This window comes from Triticum aestivum, chromosome 5A (assembly GCF_018294505.1).
Source record: "Triticum aestivum cultivar Chinese Spring chromosome 5A, IWGSC CS RefSeq v2.1, whole genome shotgun sequence".
Lineage (NCBI taxonomy): Eukaryota > Viridiplantae > Streptophyta > Magnoliopsida > Poales > Poaceae > Triticum > Triticum aestivum.
In genome coordinates, this window is record NC_057806.1 from 193742656 (window position 1) to 193765217 (window position 22562).

At 47.8% G+C, this 22562-nt stretch overlaps 1 long non-coding RNA gene across 1 annotated transcript; it reads left to right on the forward strand.

The window, feature by feature from the left end:
- Positions 1-17325: 17325 nt before the first annotated feature.
- On the forward strand, positions 17326-18531 carry LOC123106758 (uncharacterized). The gene is made up of 3 exons (XR_006451467.1): positions 17326-17567; positions 17644-17892; positions 18471-18531. It is a non-coding gene; the product is annotated as an uncharacterized lncRNA (long non-coding RNA).
- Positions 18532-22562: the final 4031 nt, after the last annotated feature.

Consider the following 22562-nt stretch of genomic DNA (forward strand, 5'->3'; position numbering starts at 1 on the left):
CATGGCAGAGCTCGTGGGTGTCAATGAGGTCGAGAGGGCTGGAGTTCCATAGGGGGCACCACCGCCGGGAAAGGACGGTTGTCCACGCCCCATATTTGATTGGGAGGAGGGAGATGATGACTCTCAACATATCATCGGGGAGGCTGCTGATGAAGTCTACGCCTTCTAGAGTCGCTTGCAGTTCTAGCTCGCCCCGCCTCTGCTTGTTGGCAGCCCCGTTTTCCACCTCCGGAGTCTCCTTGTCAGCGGCGCTTTCTGATAGAAATGGGAGTACAGGGAATATTTAGTTAAAACATGGCAATAGAAAAGTGTATTGGTAGCTAGAAGTTATTAGGTAGGAATATAGTAAGAAAAGGGAATAACAATTGGTTGCTTAAATACTACACAACTCATTTGACATTGCTGGATAAGTCAACATGCAGATAGTTGAAAAGAAAACTTACTTCGAACAAAGTCTGGATGCATGATTTTGTCGGGGAAGTTAGCATATATCTCATGACCAGGCCCTTTTATGTGCAGTGCAATTTTATTGCCAGCTTTCACTACATAAAACTTTGCAATTTCATTCCAAAAGCCAGTGCCAAAATAGGAGCCACCATGTTCATCAAGTCTTACAGTAGCAATGATTGTAAATCCATGGTTTGTGTGCAGTATGACATCCGTGGAGCCTTCATCTATGTAAAGGGAAAAATTGTGCACTACATAATATTTTGCATAGCAAGGGATGTTCTGCAGAAAATGGTAGGATTGTTAAAGAAAATATGGTAACATGCAAATATGGGCCCTAATTGAAAGAACTGTAAGCAGTTGAAATCGAAAGACAAAAAATCTATAATTAAACAGATATGGTAAGCATGATGTCATGGAAATATGAGAGTAATCGAAAGAACAATACATCATTAATTTGCCTAATATAGAAAGAAGAGGGGGAAAATACCCTTTTACGTATATGGTGCATGTGGCACATTTTATCCAACTGTGGCAATATTTAGAATATGTTCAGGAAGTAGGCCATGCCAACCGATTTAGGGTGAGATTGAACATACTGTGCGCGTCCTCAAGTTATCTGGCGGTGAGATGGAATCTCTGGCAGAAGTCGCAAAGTCCTGAAGTGTCGGCGCACTGTACATTATATGAATGAAAGAAAACCCTCAAATCAGCTCGAATAAAAATGAATTCACGGCAATTTCCACCGGGTGATTAAAGGAGGCAGATGAACTAGGATAAGATATGAGATAATATCTCGTTAAATTAGTTACCTTGTCGTCCATGAGAAAGAACCCTCAGTATGGCAGATTCCCCAACCGAGCGGAGCTGGGTTGACCGCGAGCAGCATCGAGAAAGTCGATGGTGATAGGTGGCGGCAAGCGGAAGTGGCGAAATGTGGTGGGCTTTGCCGGCAGGCTGCCGACGGCGGCAGGCGTCGAGCTAAGTGTTTACCGCTGCGATAGGCGGTGCCATGGCATAGACGCGGAGGAGCTTGTGTAGGTGTGAATGGGGAACGTACCGGATGGGCCGAGGGGGTGGCGGGTGGGGTGAGGGTTTTTGTGACGTGGGGATGGTGAGGGTTTTTCTTTTTCTTTTCTGAATTGGGTGGTGAGGTTTTTCTGTCCCACAAAGAATTTTGGGGGCGACGGTTTGCTAGAGCGAACCGTGTGTGATTGACGCAGCAGACAAAATGAAAGTAATTTCACACGGTTCCAATTTTGGAAACCGTGTGTGATTGACGTACTACCTCTGTCCTGGTTTATTTGTCCCCCATTGTAATTTTTAACAAAATTTGGCGAAATATTTAACATACTCAGACATAGATAACAAGCATACACGTGCATAAGCATAAGCATAGTTCAACCATAAGTGGTACATAGTTCAACCACATTAAGCATACTCAAGCGTACATATATAGTTCGATCCATCCCACATCTCATCTCACAGGCCGGCACGATCCTGGCGCTTCTCCAGGTACTCGGTGTACGCGTCATTCGCCACCCTGCAAGAATACTTCTACTGCTTGAAGGAGCCAATGGCCCGTCCTCTTGCATGCGCCAGAACACTTAGATACGCGTAATGAAGCTTCTGGTTGCAAGATGGGCATCCATAGCCGCTGTTCCAGGTCCTAGTACGCCTGTTATGCATTCCCGCATAAAGCTCCCTCAGGATTTGCCTATTGTACCTCCTCTGGACATCTTCATCCTCGTTGTCCACATTGTCAGACAGCACCTATACAAATAGTAAAAAAATTGGCATCAAATCAATGATTACATGCCGTGAAGTCGAATTAGGAATTTATGGCTATTTATTTATACATGTCCAAAGATTATGGTTTGATTTTTAAGCACAGTCGTCTATGTACAGACCAATCTTGAAGAAAATAATGGCACAAACATATGTAGGTCATTGAAAATCAAATTTCAAGCCCTGGCTAGGAATTATTAGCATGAACACTAAACCTAGTCCGATTACTAGCAGAAATCATTTGCACAGATGAAACAACTAATCACTTATCACTTGTACCATTCAAACAATTAATACACTGCACGGATCTAATGAAACTTACTCAGAGTTCATGGATTGGGAGAACATAACTGTAGGATTTCTATTCCAAAAAGGGGGAGGTAGGAGTAACCGGAGAAACCCTATGATCTATTTGACACATAAATGGGTATAGATGACTAACCAGCTGTCCGTCGTCATCGGAGTCGTCACCGGAGTGGTCGCCGGAGTGGTCGTCGGAGTCGGTGTGGAACTCCGCCTCCGGCTGTGGAAGCTCGACGCCGTTGATGACGTCAGGGTGCAGCGATAACTCACTGGAGGTGAAGGCAACCTTTCTCTCCATCTCCACACCGTGCTCTGGTGCTTTAGCAGCCCCGGCATCGCCACTCCCTCCGATGGGGTGCTTCGACGGCATCCTCATACACTGACGGCTTTGAGGACTGAGAGCGGCATCGAGGATGCAAGCGGAGAGAGAGGATTGTGTGTGCGTAGCAAGGATGGGGGTGTGGCCGCTCGGGGGCACCATTAATATGGAGTTGTGGGAGAGAGGCAGGCGGAAGTCAAACTGATGGCTCGCCTCCCGGTGAGCCTGCACACCGGACTGCTGGCATGCCTGCCAAAGTTTCACACAGCTACTCGCACGCCTCCCGATGACACTGCGCAGCGAGCATGTCTCCGTCAATTCACAAACCTGCACGCACGCCTCCCCGTCTACCTGCACGGCGGACGCGTCCCGTCAACTCACGCCTGCTCGCACGGCACACGGGTCACACGGCGGCACGTATATTGTTTTTCTATTTGGATGATTAATGTTGCCGCTTTATTGCTTAACCGAAGCATGGCACGTATCCATTGTTGGTCTAACGCTCACAGTTCGAATAAATAATCTGTTTGGGATATTGGTTCCCAATTATTAATAATCTCATGTCTATAATTAGATAAAGATTACATCAAAACTGGTCTCAAATTTGACAAAAAAGTACAATGCCACTTTGTATTGGTGTCCATATGACAACATGATAAGTTTCATGAACTTCAAATAAGTTTTGGATGTACTAGAATTTAAAAATCAAGATTCTCAATGTTTGAAATTTGTTGCACATGAAGTAAACATGCACCCAGTGAGACACATGTGTTTTTGCAATCCATTTAGGTTCACTGTCACGTGTGCATGTAGCTCAAGTTTGATTTTTGCACATTATACCTGTATAAAATCAATCAATCAATGTACTAAAACGTCTTAATGATCTCTATGATTTTTTTGAAATTAAAACATCCCTCCTTTGGTAACATGTATGTTCACCGTGGGATAATTAATTTAACATGCATCGTAGTTGCGGTAGATTTGCCATGTGTGTGTGGGTGTGTGCGTCTGGGGGTGGCGGGTGGCTCGCAGTACACTACGAGTTGTGAGCCAGCGTGTGGGTTGGCAGTTTTGTTAGGCAGGCTGATGCCACATCAGAGTCGTGAAATTGTTATTTAAAACATTACACAACCCTGTCATACATAAATGTTTTGGCCACATGTAGTCGATGGTTGTCCTACACGACACTCGATACTCGCGTGTGACGCTTTCTATGGGCCCACGAGGTCGTCTTCCATCACTTTGATGAACAGCCGGCAGTGAGGTTAATTTGACCAGCAAGGTAGAATCTTTTTTGTTTGTGTTATGGTGGTATATAGTACGCTCCGAAGAGGTGGGAGGGGACTAGCATATATACTATACGTACACGTCCGTGAACAAGTACACCTCACTCAGTGTCGGGACTTTTTGGTTTCCGAGGCACGTGCCACATCAAAGTTGTGAAATTGGTTATTCAAACATCACACAACACCTTTTTGGGCCACATGCATATCCTAGCTAGGACACTCACATGTGACGCTTCCATCTATGGGCCCACGAGTCCATCGTCGATGCATGCATGCATCACTTTGACCTACATCGGGAGATGCTAATTAATTTCACCATCGATGATGATTCTTTTGGGTTGTACATATATTATTGCAGGAGCATATAGTATGTGGTCAAGAGGGGGGAAGGGGACCATCATATGTAGTATGCTTGATATGAACCTCGCTCTATGGGGGTGCATGGTTTACGGTTTTTGAGGCATGTGGCACATCAAAGTTGTGCATTTTGGGTATTAAACATATATATGTTTGGCCCACATGCAAAGTGGTGGTGGTTGTCCTCTCACACCCACTTAAGCGGTTATTAGTGATATCGATGCTTTCCATTTGTGGGCCCGCTTGGTCCATCACTACTTTTTTCCTGACAACAAGAGAGGTTAATTTGACTTAGGAGGGGATTATTATTTTTGCTCTGGGATGAGATGCATGATACAGCTTGAGCACACACACATGCATGTGTACGCATGAATCCCTCCCATCGAGTCGAAGTGGCTAGTACAATGACACATCATGAACCGATCTCGCTCTGTGTGGGGAACTAGTGTACGGTTTTTGACACACGCGCCACATCAATGTTGTGTATTCAAACATGGATGCATGCATCACCTCCATACATATGCATGTAGTGGTGGCCTTTGAACGGTACACTCCCTCACGTGGTTATCAGCGACAAGCCTATATATTCGCGGGCCCGCGTGGACATCCATGATCACCTGACCAACAACAAGATAGGTTACCATGGCAGATTCTTCATTTGGTTCGTGTTATCGTAGTATAGGTCATGGTGAGATTCAGACCTAATTAAGTTTGCATATACTATGCACGTATGCATGCATGAATCCCCGTCGTTGGCTTGAAGTGTGGTGTAACATACATATGCATCGTCAACCTAACCCTCACTCATTCTGGGATTTCAAGTATGAAATCACGGTGCCACATCAAAGTTGTTCCATTTTTACTCAAAAACACACCTATCCATACATATGTTTGGGCCACACGCATGCAGTGGTTGTCTTCGGGGACTAGCTGAGGGAGTCCTGGATTAGGGGGTCCTCGGATAGCCGGATTATATCCTTCGGCTGGACTGTTGGATTATGAAGATACAAGATTGAAGACTTCGTCCCGTGTTTGGGTGGGACTCTCCTTTGCGTGGAAGGCAAGCTTGGCAATTCGGATATGTAGATCTCCTCCCTTGTAACCAACTCTGTGTAACCCTAGCCCCCTCTGGTGTCTATATAAACTGGAGGGTTTAGTCCGTAGGACAACAACAATCATAATCATAGGCTAGCTTCTAGGGTTTAGCCTCTACGATCTCGTGGTAGATCAACTCTTGTAATACTCATATCATCAAGATCAATCAAGCAGGAAGTAGGGTATTACCTCCACCGAGAGGGCCCGAACCTGGGTAAACATTGTGTCCCCCGCCTCCTGTTACCATCCGCCTTAGACGCACAGTTCGGGACCCCCTACATGAGATCCGCCGGTTTTGACACCGACATTGGTGCTTTCATTGAGAGTTCCACTGTACCACCACGATAAGGCTTGATGGCTCGTCTTGTTGTCAAGGACAACATTACCTCGGGGGGAGCCCTGGCTGTAGGCCAAACTCTCCGACTAGGCGGCTTCGTCATGACCGCCCGTTCAGCCGTCGCGCCGACGATGACTTCTCGGGACATCAAAAACAGCCTCCACACCGGCTCGGGATTCGCCGAGCAGATGGATCCAATAGAGCTCTCTTCTCTGAACGAGCTCGTGGATCGCATCGCCGCCCTGGGAGTCGCAATGGACTATGATCGGATCGGGCTTAAACCCAACCAAAGGGATATTAACTCTCTGTCGTTCACCCATCAGATAGCGGTGGTGGAGGAGAAATGTAGCAATTCTTCCTCTATTTTGAGGACAAACTATGTCCGGATTCCCGAGCTCTCTGAGCCGGATACCCGTCCACGGGAGGACATGGCCCAAGCTTTGAACCTAGAATCAGACAGCGGGCCAGAACTATTGGGCAACATCCCGGAGTCCAAACTGCCAAGCTCGGAAACTCCTTTGCCCCTGGGTCTCAGAACGGTTCAGGGCTTGGACCTAAATCTACCCACCCACCCAGACTGAAGTGATCTTTCCCACATTAGACAAGAGCCCCAAGAGACAGTACATCACTATTGAGCCAGATTCCTCCTTGTAATGAGCAAGGTCAAGGACTGTCGCGAGGAAGACTGTAACGCCCCAAGACCGGAGCTTCAGATGCCTTCCAGGGTTTCCGGGTTTTCATCATGCGAGTTGTTGGTTTTTTGCATTCATCTTTGCATCATGTGCATTGCATCATGTCATCATGTCATAAGTCTTTTGCATCTCAACTAAATAAACCGTATGGATCTTCGATCCATTTAAACCGAGGGAATTCACATGGTGATTCTCTTTATAACATATCCTCCCGATATTAGGAGCTATACTAAACATCCCATTAACTTGGAATCACCCATCACACAATTGCATTACTCTTCAACTCTTCTTGTATCCGACTTAACTTCATATTTTTTCCTTATCGGCTCTCTCTCAAGCCATACCCATGCATCATCCCTCTCACTTCCTTCTTCTTTCATGTCTTTGCAAGAGACCTTATTCCTCCTCCATTAATGTTCATCTTTTCCCTATAAATCTTGCCTTTTTCCTACACCCTCTCTGCTAGATTTCATCCCATTCGAAGTTGTTTTGGTCAGGTTCAAAAATGATTGAAGTTTGAGAATAATTCAAACCCTAATTATTTTTCTACCTTCTAAAAATGCGAGAGAAATTTATTCAAACCCTACATAAATCCAGGGTTCCAGATATATTTTTATATATCTCATATTCCTAACCAAAAACCCTTGGATTTTCCCCTTTGTTGGTTGTTTATTTATATAAACAATAAGTTAAGAAAGGGAAGATTTTGGAAAGGAGAGGGAGCCCAGTAGCCGCACCAGTTGGCCAAGGCCCAACTGGCGCCCTTCCCACTGGGCCAGCCTCTAAGGCCCAGCCTCCCCACTTAACCTAACACTAGGCCCGGCCGTAACCTCTCCCTCTCGATCTCTTCCTCGCACCACGCGCCGCCAGGAGAGAAGCGCACCATGCCCGACCCATCTCCTCTCGATCTCTCCCTCTCACTCCCCAAATCGTCCCCACGCGTGCAGGCACGTAAGCCCCTCCACCGTCTTGATCTCGCCAAGGCCACCGCAAGCCTTCCTCGGAAGAGCCCCGACGCGCCCCTCTTCTTTCCTCCTGTTTCATCTCCATGGTGCCGTCGTCGTCCTGGCGCTCCTCCATTCACCACCGTGCCGCTCGTCTCCTTCGTTCAGGTCGAAGCTCACCGGAGCCCCAGCACCGGTCGCCTTGTCTCCTCGAGCACCCGAGCCCGCCGCGTGCAAGGCCACCGGACCAGCTCATCTAAGCTCTCGACGCCGGCGACCTCCAGTACCTCCACCGTCGCTGCCCCGCGTCCTCAAGCTCCCGCACCGCGCCTCTGTTCCGGCTCCTTCACCAGCGCCTCAAGCCACCGCCGGCTTCCCGCACCGCTGCCAGGAACGCCGTGACCGAGACCGGCAAGTACCACCTTGGCCCACAGCCCCGCACCATGCCCTATACTGCCTTCCTGCTACTCGCTTGGACAGCTTCCCTGCCAAGACGAAGACTGCCCTGTACCATGTCGCCTTGCTGGATCGTTGAGATCGTCTCGGATTGCGCCAAGTACAGGGGAGGCCTGTGCGTTTCTGTTGCATCATACCCGGTGAATCGTCAAGGCCTTTGTTCGACTCCGTGTACAACTACACGGTGAGACACCAAGTACCACGACTATAGTCGTTGCCCCGAGGACATCGAGTACGACTACACACGATGATGCACCAAGTACCTCTACCCATGACCCGAGAACGTCTACGACCCGTGTACAACTACCGTCGCCAATACCCGCATCGATAAGCACCACCCCCGTCATGTACTACTACAAACCCAGAGAATTCGGATGCATCAAGTCCCCGAGGAGACCCGTTTTTCATCAAGTTTGACTATCGTAGCGCCGAAGACCTTGGATTCTCAAACGAGTATCGAACGAAACGCCAAGTACCACTATCGCCGAGTACGACTACTTCCGCGATGATACGAGAACAACTACCGTCGACCCTCGAAGCCTCCGTGGACGTCAAGTCCCTCGTCGTGATCCCGAACATCTACGGAAAATTGTGCAACTAAGAACGTGAACGACTACCCCCGCCAAGATCACGAGAACCTCTACCGTCGTCATGTACCCCTACTTCCACTACCACCGTCGCGAGAATGTCTACTTCCTCTACTTTGCACCGAACGGGAACTGTCCCTCTTGCACGCTTAGAAGGTATAACCTCGAGACGACGTCCGTGAACGAATGCTTGCGATGTTTGAGATGCTCGAGTTTGCACCGTGTCCAAATTGTCACTCGTTTCCTTATTGCCAACTCGTGGGACATCCAGAATCCGAGAGCGCCCCACCATCTTTTGCACGCTCCCGCCACACTTTCTTTTGCACCGACGTCTCAATGAGTTGCCGGAACCAGAACATTGTCGTGGCACTGTTTTGTTATCGCTGCCGTGGCACCCCTTTTCCTTTCCACCACGGTGACAAATGCTTCATATTGCTCTTGTCAACTTTAATAAAAATTGCATAAACTTGTCCATGTCATCCGCATCATGATAACAATAATTAAAATGTTTAAATTGTTGTTTGCATTTAAATTGCTAATGCATATGGGGATTTACCGAATTTGTTGTTTGTTATATCCGGCCCCATTTAAATTGCTTAGTTAGATAGTTTCTTTTATGCTTCACCCCATGCCATGCTAATCAACATTTCATATTGTTGGGTACATAAACAAGAGTGAACTAAATAATTATTGTGGTGTCCGTCAATATGCAACTCGCTGCATATTGAGCTCCACTTAATTTGTAGTTTTGTTTGTGCACTTTGCCATGCCATGCATATTTAAACCGGACATGCATCATACTTGATTGTGCATCATGCCATGGTTATGTGATGGTTGTTTATTATGTTGTTTGCTTCTTTCCGGTGTTGCTTCTCCGGGTTAGTTCCGATAACATCGCGTTTGTGAGGATCCGTTCGACTACGTCCGTTTATCTTCTTCATGGACTCATTCTTCTTCCTTGCGGGATCTCAGGCAAGATGACCATACCCTCGAAATCACTTATATCTTTGCTTGCTAGTTGCTCGCTCTTTTGCTATGCCTATGCTGCTATACCTGCCACTTGCTTATCATGCCTCCCATATTGCCATGTCAAGCCTCTAACCCACCTTGTCCTAGCAAACCGTTGTTTGGCTATGTTACCGCTTTGCTCAGCCCCTCTTATAGCATTGCTAGTTGTAGGTGAAGATTGGAGTTTGTTCCATGTTGGAACATGGATATTTGTTGGGATATCACAATATCTCTTATTTAATTAATGCATCTATATAGTTGGTAAAGGGTGGAAGGCTCGGCCTTATGCCTGGTGTTTTGTTCCACTCTTGCCGACCTAGTTTCCGTCATACCGGTGTTATGTTCCTTGATTTTGCGTTCCTTACACGGTTGGGTTATAATGGGAACCCCTTGACAGTTCGCCTCGAATAATACTCCTCCAGCAAGGCCCAACATTGGTTTTACCATTTTCCACCTAGCCTTTTCTTTTCCTTGAGTCGGCCGGCTCAAGGGTCATCTTTATTAAACCCCCTAGGCCAGTGCTTCTCTAAGTATTGGTCCAAACTAAGCGATGTCCGGAGCTACCAGGGGCATCTCTGGGCTGGCCTACCCGACGTCTGGCTCATCCGGTGTGCCCTGAAAACGAGATATGTGCAGCTCCTATCGGGATTTGTCGGGACATCTGGGTGGCTTTGACTGTCTTGTTTTACCATTTTCGAAATGTCTTGTAACCGGGATTCTGAGCCTGATCGGGTCTTCCTGGGAGAAGGAATATCCTTCGTTGACCGTGAGAGCTTGTGATGGGCTAAGTTGGGACACCCCTGCAGGGATTTTAACTTTCGAAAGCCGTGCCCACAGTTATGGGCAGATGGGAATTTGTTAATGTCCGGTTGTAGAAAACCTGAAACTTATCTTAATTAAAATGCATCAACCGCGTGTGTAGCCGTGATGGTCTCTTTCCAGCGGAGTCCGGGAAGTGAACACGGTGTTGGAGTTATGCTTGGACGTAAGTAGTCTAGGATCACTTTTTGATCATAGATTCTCGAACGTGCTTTGCCTCCTCTTCTCGCTCTCTTTTACGTATGTTAGTCACCATACATGCTAGTCGCTTGCTGCAGCTCCACCCCATACCTTTTACCCTACCTATAAGCTTAAATAATCTTGATCGCGAGGGTGTGAGACTGCTGAGTCCCCGTGACTCATAGATTACTTCCAAAACCAGTTGCAGGTGCCGATGATATCGTGTAGGTGATGCAACCGTGCTCAAGGAGGAGCTCGCTGAAGATCTTGTTCGTTGTGATGTTTCGTTTCCTTTTGATCAGTAGTGGAGCCCAGTTGGGACGATCGGGGATCTGTAGCATTTGGGGTAGTCTTCTTTTATTTTGGTTCCATAGACGGACCTTGATTGTATCTGGTTGATGTAATGCTTTATTCATGTATTGTGTGAAGTGGCGATTGTAAGCCAACTATGTACCTCCTTTCTTATTCATTACATGGGTTGTTGTGAAGATTACCTCACTTGTGACATTGCTTTCAATGCGGTTATGCCTCTAAGTCGTGCTTCGACACGTGGGAGATATAGCCGCATCGAGGGCCTTACAAAGACGCAATTTCATTCCTTTGCAAAAGTTGCATGGACAAGGGAACCCTCAACGCCATAAGTCGCCGTGACATAACACACTTTGCTGACTTAGCGGCCTTAGTACGGAAGTACTGTGCGATGGAAAGCGCCTGGAAAACCCAAACCAAATTTTGGGACCCTCCAGCTCTCACTAAACCCCCTGTCCGAACTAAAAGGGTGTACTCTCGTAAATCACCCGATCCAATTACAAAGAAACAAAAGCCCACTACATGGCGTAGAACTATATTGGAGGGATGGCTCAATGGGCCATGCAAAATTCACAGTACAGCGGATACCATGCCAACACACAGCCTTAGAGCATGTTGGATACTCCGGCAGGTGGCCAAGAGCGGCTAGGATATCCTCATCAATAATATAACAGAGTACCATCCCGCGGAAAATAACAATACAGTATTGACAGTCTTCGAGACCTTCGCCTCAAATAATAGGCGCAAGCAAACACTCTGCAGCCTTGCCGAAGTCTGCCATGTTGCAGCAATAAATCCATGGAATGACACGGCCATAACCTTCAATGCCAGTGACAAACCTCAATTCTAGATAGCCCGAGCACCAGCCGCTTTGGTCCTTAGTCCAATTGTGGACGACTTTTGGCTTAATAAAGTGCTCATGGACGGTGGCAGCGGATTAAACCTCATCTACGAGGAAACTCTTAGCAAAATGGAAATAGACAAGAGCCGCATTGAGCAAAGCAGCACGACCTTCAGAGGAATCATCCCTAGTCGGGAGGCACGATGTGCGGGAAAAATCACACTAGATGTGGTATTCGGCACGCCGGAGAATTATAGGTCCAAAGAAATCACATTCCAAGTGGCCCCGTTCAGTAGCGGATACCACGCCATTTTAGGGCGGGAGGCATTCACGATCTTCTAAGCTATACCCCATTACGGGTACATGAAGCTCAAAATGCCCGTGCCCAATGGAATTATCAGTCTGGCTAGTGATCCGGACATAGCACTCCGTGCCGAAAATAAAACCGCCACACTAGCCCTCAAGGCATTATCCGAAGCCCTTGCGGCCGAAGAACTAACTGCGCTGCGCTCCACGGTGAACAGGGACGACGTGATACTCGACAAAAGACTCAAGTCCACCTCTTTTAAACCAGCGGACGAAATAGTCAAATTCCAGGTCCACCCAACGGACCCTACAAAAACAGCATCCATCGGGGCACAACTGAATCCCACAACAGACGCCGCACTGCGGGAGTTCTTGCGTGAGAATTGGAACATCTTCGCCTAGCATCCTTCAGACATGCCAGGAATCCCATCCAGGCTGGCCGAGCATAGCCTTAACATTCCAAAGGGGTTCAAGCCGGTCAAGCAGACTCTTCGACGTTTCTCTGAGCCTAAGCGACAAGCCATGGGAGAAGAGCTAGCCAAGTTACTCGAGGCCGGATTCATTAGAGAAATAAAACATCCGGACTGGCTAGCAAACCTGGTGATCGTACCAAAGAAGGACAAATCCTGGCGCCTATGTGTCGATTTCAAGGACCATAACAAGGCTTGCCCCAAGGATCCCTTCCCCCTCCCCCGCATCGATCAAATTATCGACGCTACTACAGGACACAACTCATTATGCTTCCTCAACGCATACTCCAGATACCATCAAATTAAGATGGCGGAGCCCGATACTCCATACAACCCCTTCTGTTTTAACACCATAACTTTCGGGCTCAAAAACACTGATGCAACCTATCAACGCATGATTCAGACATGCCTGGAAACACAAATTGGCAAAACAGTGGAGGCATACGTAGACGATGTGGTCATTAAAACAAGACACGTAAAATCCTTAATAGACAACTTGAGGCTCACATTCGACAATCTTCGAACATATGACATCAAGCTCAATCCAGAAAAATGCGTTTTCGGCGTGCTCGCCGGAAAGCTATTGGGCTTCATCGTCTCCAATAGAGGAATTGAAGCAAATCCGGCTAAAATCTGAGCTTTGTCACAATTGCCTATCCCAACAGACCTCAAGCAAATCCAGAAGTTAACTAGATGTGTGGCTCCTTAAGCCGCTTTATCTCCCGATTAGGAGAAAAGTCACTACCTCTCTATCGCCTTCTTCGACGCACCGAACACTTCGAGTGGACGGATGCGGCCACGATCGGATTGGAAGAAATAAAGGTTGTATTGGCTGCCAACCCAATCCTGGCCGCGCCAAATGTCAGCGAACCAATGCTGTTATATATAGCGGCAACACACCAAGTTGTAAGCGTAGTGCTCGTCGTCGAATGAGAGACGGACGGGCATAAGTTCCCACTTCAAAAGCCGATATACTACGTATCCACCGTCCTCACTCCATGCAAATCACGGTACCCACATTGTCAAAAGATAGCATACGCGGTCTTCATGGCATCCCGGAAACTATGACACTACTTTCAAGAGTGTTCAATTACGGTGGCCTCTGAAGTACCACTCAACGACATAATAAATAACTGTGATGCCATGGGCCGGATTACGAAATGGTCTATCGAGCTCCTCCCGTTCGACATAACATATAAACCACGGCGAGCCATTAAGTCACAAGTACTGGCTGATTTCGTCGCCGAATGGACGGAAGCCGAACTCCCTAAAGAGTATGGCGCGTACTCCAATTGGAGCATGCACTTTCACCGCTCTAAAATGCTCGCTGGTTTGGGGGCAGGTGTCGTCCTGACATCCCCCACCGAAGATTCAGTCCAATACGTACTCCAAATATTATACACAGATTCCAACAATGCAGCAGAATATGAGGCCCTGTTGCATGGTCTCCGGATGGCAGTCTCCATGGGCATTCAACGCCTAGAGGTGCGGGGGGATTCGAACCTTGCAATATCTCAAATAAATGGGGACTTCGACGCCAAGGACCCAAAAATGGAAGCTTACCGCAACGTCGTCCTCAAAATGTCAGCTCGGTTCGAGGGCCTCGAATTCCACCATGTGGTCCGAGAAAGCAATCAAGCGGTGAATATCCTCACCCGCATCGGCGCTAAGCGTGACCCTGTCCCACCTAATATCTTCTTGGAAAGGCTGTTTAATCCATCCGTGGTGTGGGAAGGGGAGACTGGCATAAACAGTCCGGATCCGGCCACAACACCAGACCCCGAACACTCCGACGTAATCGGAGGCTCTACCACCGAAATAACATCTTCGCCCCACATGATTATGGTTGTCATCGCCCCGTGGACAGAACCCTTCTTGGCTTACCTAACTAGGAAAGAACTCCCTGATGACCCAAACGAGGCACGTTGCATTGTGCGGCGGTCTAAATCCTATAAGGTCCATGAGGGAGAGCTTTATAAGAAAAGTGCTACCGGAGTACTTCAAAGGTGCATCTCCGAAGAGGAAGGACGGCAACTTTTGGCAGAAATTCATGCTGGACTTGGCGGCCACCACGCCGCAGCTCGGGCCCTTGTAAGCAAGGCCTTCCGTACAGGTTTTTACTGGCCGATGGCCCGAGCAGACGCACAGGACCTCTTTGAACGTTGCGTCGGTTGCCAGCTTTTTGCAAACCAAAGCCATATGCCACCTACCGCTCTCCAAACAATCCTCATTACTTGGCCCTTTGCGGTCTGGGGACTTGACATGGTCGGACCCCTTAAAGAGGGAAGCCATAAGAAAAAATACCTATTGGTCATGGTGGATAAATTCACCAAATGGACATAAGCCAAACCAGTTAAAACGGCTGAGTTTGGACCAGTGATAGACTTCATATCCGGGGTTGTACACCGTTACGGCATCCCCCACAGCATCATCACCGATAACGGCTCGAACATTACAGCCGACGATGTAAAAACTTGGTGCAGCAACATGGGCATTAAGATCGATTATGCCTCTGTCTATCACCCGCAAACTAATGGTCAAGTCAAGCGAGCAAATGGTCTTATCATGAGCGTCATTAAACCCAGATTAGTGCGATCCTTGAAGGAATCAGATACGCACTGGGTGGAGGAGCTTGACTCCGTACTATGGGGGCTGCGGACCACGCCGAAGCGCAATATCGGATACACATCGTTCTTTATGGTGTACGGCGCAGAGGCGGTACTGCCCTGCGACATCATTCATGACTCACCTCGAGTGCGCATGTATGAAGAGAAAGAAGCCAATCTTGATCGGCAGGACAGTTTGGACGCCCTAGAGGAGGAGCGTGACGTGGCAAAAGCCAGCTCCGCATTCTATCAGCAACAGGCTCGGCGGTATCAAAGCAGAGAAGTACGGGCCAAAACTTATAACGTTGGCGAACTCGTTCTACGCCTACCGCAGAAGAAAAAGGACAAGCTCAAGCCCAAATGGGAAGGTCCCTTCGTTATTGACAAAGTTCTGACCGGTGGAGCGTACCGTCTGTGGGATGCATCAGACAATCGACTCGAGCCAAACCCGTGGAATGCAGCCAGACTCCGAAGGTTCTACGCCTAGTGTCGGACTCTGTGTTCATCTCCTTACTTCCGTCAATTTTTTATATATCCGTTATATGTCTTTTCTTTCTTTTTTCCCCTTTTCTTCACGGCCTTAAAAGGTTAAAATGTGTCTTGACTACACAATCTTGACACGCTAGGCGTGCTCATTATACCTGGGGGCTTCTTATACAGAAGCTTAATATAACTATGTTCCGGGCTCTATGCCCCCCGCACATGTGTTACTTTTCCACATGTACCTTTTCTTCGCCATTATATGCATTGATATGACTTAAGTTTTGACCAAGCTAGGTTGCCTAGCTCTTGTGTTTATGCCCTATGTTCCCGTTAATTTGGCTAGGGCCTAAGGGGAGCACCTCTGCGATTGTTACTGCCGGGTCAGCCGGATGTGTACCTCAGACTGGGTGAAGCCGAAAGCTAGCATTCTAGGGAATATTCGGTCGGTGAACAAAAGATGACTTTTATTTATTGTAATGCATGCCCCCATATGTTTATATCATGCGTCTCTTCTCGCAGTTCGGGCATGCACATTAATGCATGCGTACCCAGGGAAAGGAACCCTTAACGGAACTATTCTCCCTGGAAGATGTTTCTTACTATCCATGTAATATAACATAGCTAGTTGGGCACTTGTCTGTTCAAGCACTTATGACCCCTATGCCTGGTTTCCACGCGTACCCTGGTTTTTACCTAACTGAGCAAGTATTCAGATACACTCTGGACTGTTGGGTCCGGAGGCTGAAGCGAAAAGATCAGCCATGGCAAATGATTTACAATCCAGCTAGGGACAATATATGTCACTTGAAGTACACAGTCACTTAGACTGACTAAATTCTTCTTCTATACCATCCAACAGGTTGTCTAGCCTACAATCCTGTTGGGAATACTTTGCGGCTAATTTCACCTGGTCATACACCAAACTGACGGGGATCTCTTTCCCATCAGACCCCACAGGTCCGACCTCGGCCATGTGGTTCGGGTCAGCCTTGGTATATCGCGTCTTCACCATGGCTCAGGCTTCCCTTGCACCTTGTCGGCAGGCTGATATCTTCCATAATCGGAAGCGCCGCCGCGCTCCCTTGAGCATCTCTTGTAACATCCCAAATTTTTAAAATTTGGAATGTTAATAGGATCATTCTTTTCATCATGATTTCTATGCTTATTTAAATTTTCTGAATATTCAAAGTGTTTTTCAACTCAAGGCAATATATTTGGAGTGGACATAATATGACTTCTCCCCTATTAGAAAATGCTAAGAGTATATTCTGGTGTCCACCTAAATTATTTTTGGCGTTGTAGTAACTCAAAATTATTTTATAGTTGTTATCATACTCTTTACATGCGTGTATTGCAAAATATTCTTTCTAGTGTATTTGTGTTTTAAAAATGTTCACTATTTTGTAAAGTAGCATTAATGTCTTACTATGTGTTCTAGTAATTTTATTTTGTTTTGTTTTAGATTTGTTTAGCTATATTATTACTTCTGTAGCAGAGGTTTAAAAAAAGAGAAACCGCACACGCGTGTACAGTGCCGTCGTGCAGCACAGCTGCAGCCCAGCTCCTTTTCCTCGCCCGCGCGCGCAGCCCAGCAGGCAGGCCAGCCCATTTCCCGCACAGCCGCATCCCACCCCACACTTCACGTTTTGTTTTTCTTTTCTTCTCTCTCTCCCGCTGATAGGGATGGCCCGCTTGTCATCTCTCTCCTCTGCCCGTGTTCTTCCTGGAGACTCCTCCCGATCCAAATCCCCGTCGTTTCCGATCGATCTACTGTCCCTCGACCAGTCTTGACTCCATATAAATAGTCCCCTTACTCTCCTCTGCCGATTTTTGGCAAAATCCCTCTCTCCCGTGCCCGTTTCACCTCGCCCAGATCTCGCCGGAGTCCGCCACCGCAGGAGCACCTCCGCCACTCGATTTCATCGCCACAGAAGGTTCCTAGCTTCTCCTTCTGCCCCTATTCTCTTACCCATGGTCTCGTCTCTCTCCCTCACCTATTAGTTCTCGCAGGGAAGCACCCACCCGAGTGCTTCGACCTCCGCCCCAACGAACACCGCCGTCGCCGCTCCAGCCGAACCTCACCTACGTTAGCAGAAGGCCCAGTCGTCCCGGAGGACGTTTTGGAGTTCGACGTGTCCCTCCTCGCCTCGTCCTGTTCTCCCCGAGCTCGGGAGGCCTCTCCAGCGACGCCAGCTTCAAATCCGAGCCGCGCCGCCGCCGTCTCGTTCAATTCCGGCCGGCATACTCTGTTCCTCTCCGGTGAGTCATCCCATCCGTCCGATCTCCCTCCGACGGTCTGGATTAGATCAGTGTTGTTTTTTTCTTCTATAAACCGGTATGCACTATTTAGTGGACGTTCGTCGGTTAGCCACAGCAGCAAACAACCTCCAGCCAATCATCATGCGACACGTGGCACGTCCACGGCAGCCGCGGCAGTTCTTCCCAGAACGCTATTATGGCATAATTTTTCTTTGCAGATTCCATATCAAATTTTCATTCAGGTTTATCTTGACATCCGGAACTCCAAATTCATCGATTCTTTTTCCTGTGTACTCGTAGAGACCAGGAAAATACCGCAGAACCAAAATTTCACATTGTTGAACTATTCAAATATGAAGTTGTTTAAATTTGAATTCAAACTTCCGGAGGCCATATCTTTTAAACCATTAATCCAATTCAGTTGATTCTTTTTGCATTGTGATCATGCCAGCATGTAGATGATATATACCTACTGATAAGTTCTGTTATTTAAGTTTTATTTGAATTTGTTGTTGTTTACTTTATTGTGGTGTTATGGGAGTACGGTTTATTTATCGGTGCCTTCCTTAATCGTATAGATTGCCCGGAGTGTGAAGCGGATCAGAATTGAGCGTTAGAGTACTTCAACAACGTTCAAGGCAAGTTGCACTTTTTGATTATGCTCATCTTATATTCTGCTATGCATGTGTGGTTTTATGCTATGATATATGTGTTGGCCTGATATGTGTACCCCGTGTTGTCATGTTTGGTATTGATTGTGTTCTGTGATGGTGTGATCAACTTGCTATGGTAGACGTGGGCATGTCTCGAGTGATCCATGAAAGTGGTGAGTGTTTATAGCTGTAGGCTCGGGATTATTAACCAGGTGAATGCGTCACTAGCAGAGTGCTCTATTGCCCCTAGAGAATGCGCCATTGACAGAGCGCACTTGAGGCGAGGTATAGTTTTCGTAACATAAATCAGGTGAATGCGTCCTTGGCAGAGCGCTCTATTGTTCCTAGAGAATGCGCCACTGACAGAGCGCACTTGAGACATACTTCTGAAGTTCTTGTCATGTTTATTTAGAATCTTTGGGTTATCTTGGGCGAGTAAACTAGAGACGGTTGTGAGTTCAGGTAGTGGAGGTAGGTGAAGACATTCTTCTCCAAACTATCTTGTGTGTTTTGTTTGTCATACATTGCTTTGTGGATGTAGGTTTGCTATATCATTTTGTGTGATTTGCCAATACATTCAATGTATTGACCCTTTGTGGCTGCAACTTATCATGTTGCAGGATTTTCAGATGATCAGTGAGACACAGTAGGGTCGCGAGCCTTCACTCGACATGTTCTCTAGTGAGCATTGATGGACTCGTCGTTTATTATGCTACCTTTTCGTTGATATTATTGAATAAAGTTAGCTATGTGCTACTCAGTTTGTAATACTTTATGAATTCTGGATCATACGTTGTAGTAAATGATGCACTTGTTATTTGATATTCATATGTACTGTGTGTGCTAGCGAGTCGATCCAGGGACTAGCACAGTGAGCACAGAGACATCGAATCTTATCAGATTTGGGTCATTACATCTCTACAAGCTCCCACATGCCTCCTGGCAGGGAGGCGGATGGCCACAAGGCTTGGGCAATGCCTTGCATCACCTGCCGAACTTGTTCGTGCAGTTGTGACAGCTCTGGCAGAAGATCACCCGCAGACCCGGGCATCTCCTCTGCGGTACGACCTGTCAGCATACCTACAGATATAACTCTGTTAGCCGGTTTCTTCGTCGAACTCTATAAAAGTTCGTTCAAGCACTTACTAAAAATGCCACGTCGAAGCCTCTTATTCTCCTTTACGGAGTCAGCAAGTTGGGCCCGAACATATTTCAGTTCAACGCCCAGCCGGGTATTGGCATCTTGGAGATCGTTTTCCTCCCGCCTAACCTGCGTAAGCACGCGCTCGCTAGCCTTTAGCTGTCGTTGAGCATGTTGCTCATCCCCTCGCACGACCTCCGGATTCACTCCGGGATCATCTGCAGAATCTATTGTTAGATTTGCGTGCATGTCGAATACTAACTGGTACATGTCATTCTTTTAGATAGAAACAAGTGTTATCAGATGGGGCCTTCTCGGACTCCTTCATTGCGGCAACTGCGGCCCGTAGCTAGGCTTTGCACTCCTCCAGCTGTTGAGACAACTGGGTATTCTTCTCCATAAGAGCCTACGCAAACAATGATCCTTAAATTAGTTGTGCCAACTGTTTTAAGTCTCAGGGGCTACTGATATACATAATTATTAGATTTTCTTACCTGTATATCCTTCACATACTGGTCCGTGGCTCAGGCAAGACCATTTTGAGCAGCTCGGATGTACGTGTCTCCTGAGTTGAAGGCATCAAACGCCTCTTGAGGGAAACAAACGTCGCGGAGTACGGCCCGGCGATGCCTGTGATTCATGGCACTCTCCACTTCAGAATTCGTAGCAGACAACCTATCCGCATCCTCTGTAGGACGAACATCCGGTGTTGGCCCCACGTTAGCATCTGCCTCTAAGTCCAGCTCTGGAGCCCGGCTGGTGGAGGCTTGGCCAGCAGGCTCTCGGGATATGGTCCGGCGAGCGTTTTTCCTGCCAGGAACCATGGACATTATTATATTTTAAAAGACGACAACCATGGAGCGGGGTTCTTTTTCATACCTCTGCGATGGCGTCTCAGTCCTAACCGCCTTCCTTTTAAGCCTACCTGGCTTTGGTGCCCCTAGTTGGTGAGTCACTGCGGGTTCGGCATGGCATCCCGAGGGCCTTCCCTGTAGGACACCATATGTGTGCGGTAGGTGAAGTGCGAAAAATAGGGATCCTTCTCAGAAGTTGGGACTCTGGTTTTACTTACATGCGATGCAGGGAGCAGTCTAGGATAATCAGCTATGATGGCCTCCAAGGCACCGTCACAGCTTAACTGATAGAGCGTCCTGTCGATGAGCTCCACAAATGTGTCCGGATCTTCTTCGAGTACGGGGTCGAGGGCCCAGTCAGGGTCCTCTAGTTGTGGAGACGGGCTATGGATCTCCCTCACAACTTTTGGAAGTTCCTGCTATGAAATAGCAAGGTAAATACTTATGACGAAGAATGCGGGAAGGTCTGGAGTAGAAAGTAGCAGCTCACCCAGTTTGGGGGGTTGTACATGGAGAATCCATCCCGTGGCTTAATGCGGATGAACTCCTCTTCCTCTCCTTTATATAAATCGGACAGTATTTTCGCTAGAGTAGCGACGGAGTCCGGTCCCTTACGACCGCAGCGGGTGGCATCGTCTTCTCCATTAAAGTGCCACATGGGTTGTCCCCGATATTGAAGTGGTTGCACCCTCCGCACTATACATAGTGGCATAACCTCGATTATTGTCAATCCTGATTTGGCCAGCATTCTTATCCGGCCCATCAGGTAAAGGACCTCTCTGTTATCTTCCTCCTGGGGGCTCTGAGGGCGCCAGCTGCAGCGTTTCTTTCAAGGGGCGTTATTGAACTCGGGAAGGCCCATCTGAATAGGGTCCGGAAGAGGGACGTCCTCCATATAAAACCACTCCGAAGGCCAGTCTTCAGATGTCTTCTTCGGAGTACCGGCAGGTATCCGGTCCCAGCAATGCGCCATATCTCGGCTCCGCCCACTTGATATATTGACCCCTCCTATGTACGGGGTACGAGGCAGAATAGCCTCTTCCATAGCTTGAAATGAGCTTCGCAGCCCAAAAACAGCTCGCAAAGGGCAACGTAGCCAGCGATGTGTAATATGGAGGCGGGAGTAAAGTTATGCAGCTGGAGGCCGTAGAACTCCAGGAGCCTGCGGAGGAACGGATGGATTGGAAATCCAAGCCCCCTCAATAATTAAGGGACAAGGCATACCCGCTCCCCCATGGATGGGTTGGGAAAGCTCTCCGCTTGCTCCCCACCGTTGTTAGTGGCAAGTCCGGCTCGAATGGGGCCCATATACGCTGGAGGGAGAAACCCCTGTGTCTATAACTCTACTAATTGGCTGTGGGGGATGGAACACTTCTTCCAATCGCTTGGCTTAGGGCAACGGGAGCAAGAGGAGGAGTTGCGATGGCCGGCCATGATGGGACATACTTTTTCCGGGCGCGCTCCGATGCATACTCGCTATGGGAGGATGGTGTGATCTGGATCTTAGGATCCCCGTCTCTTTAAATAGATGATTTACTCACATGGTTAGGGTGGCAAGTGTAAAAAGGCCCCGACTTCTCGCATTCGCTCAACACGTGGAGGATAGCCATCATTAGGCACAGAAGCCAAGGAGTGCAACATTCATGGGAAGTCGAACACTACTCGACAGGTATTTGGAATTTGGATAAGAACCCGCCTTGCAATGCCTAAGACAATCTGCGCGCCGGACTCATTGTCATTGAAGCCTGGTTCAGGGGCTACTGAGGGAGTCCTGGATTAGGGGGTCCTCGGACAGCCGGATTATATCCTTCAGCCGGACTGTTGGATTATGAAGATACAAGATTGAAGACTGCGTCCCGTGTCCGGGTGGGACTCTCCTTTGCATGGAAGGCAAGCTTGGCAATTCGGATATGTAGATCTTCTCCCTTGTAACCGACTCTGTGTAACCCTAGCCCCCTCTGGTGTCTATATAAACCAGAGGGTTTAGTCCGTAGGACAACAACAATCATAATCATAGGCTAG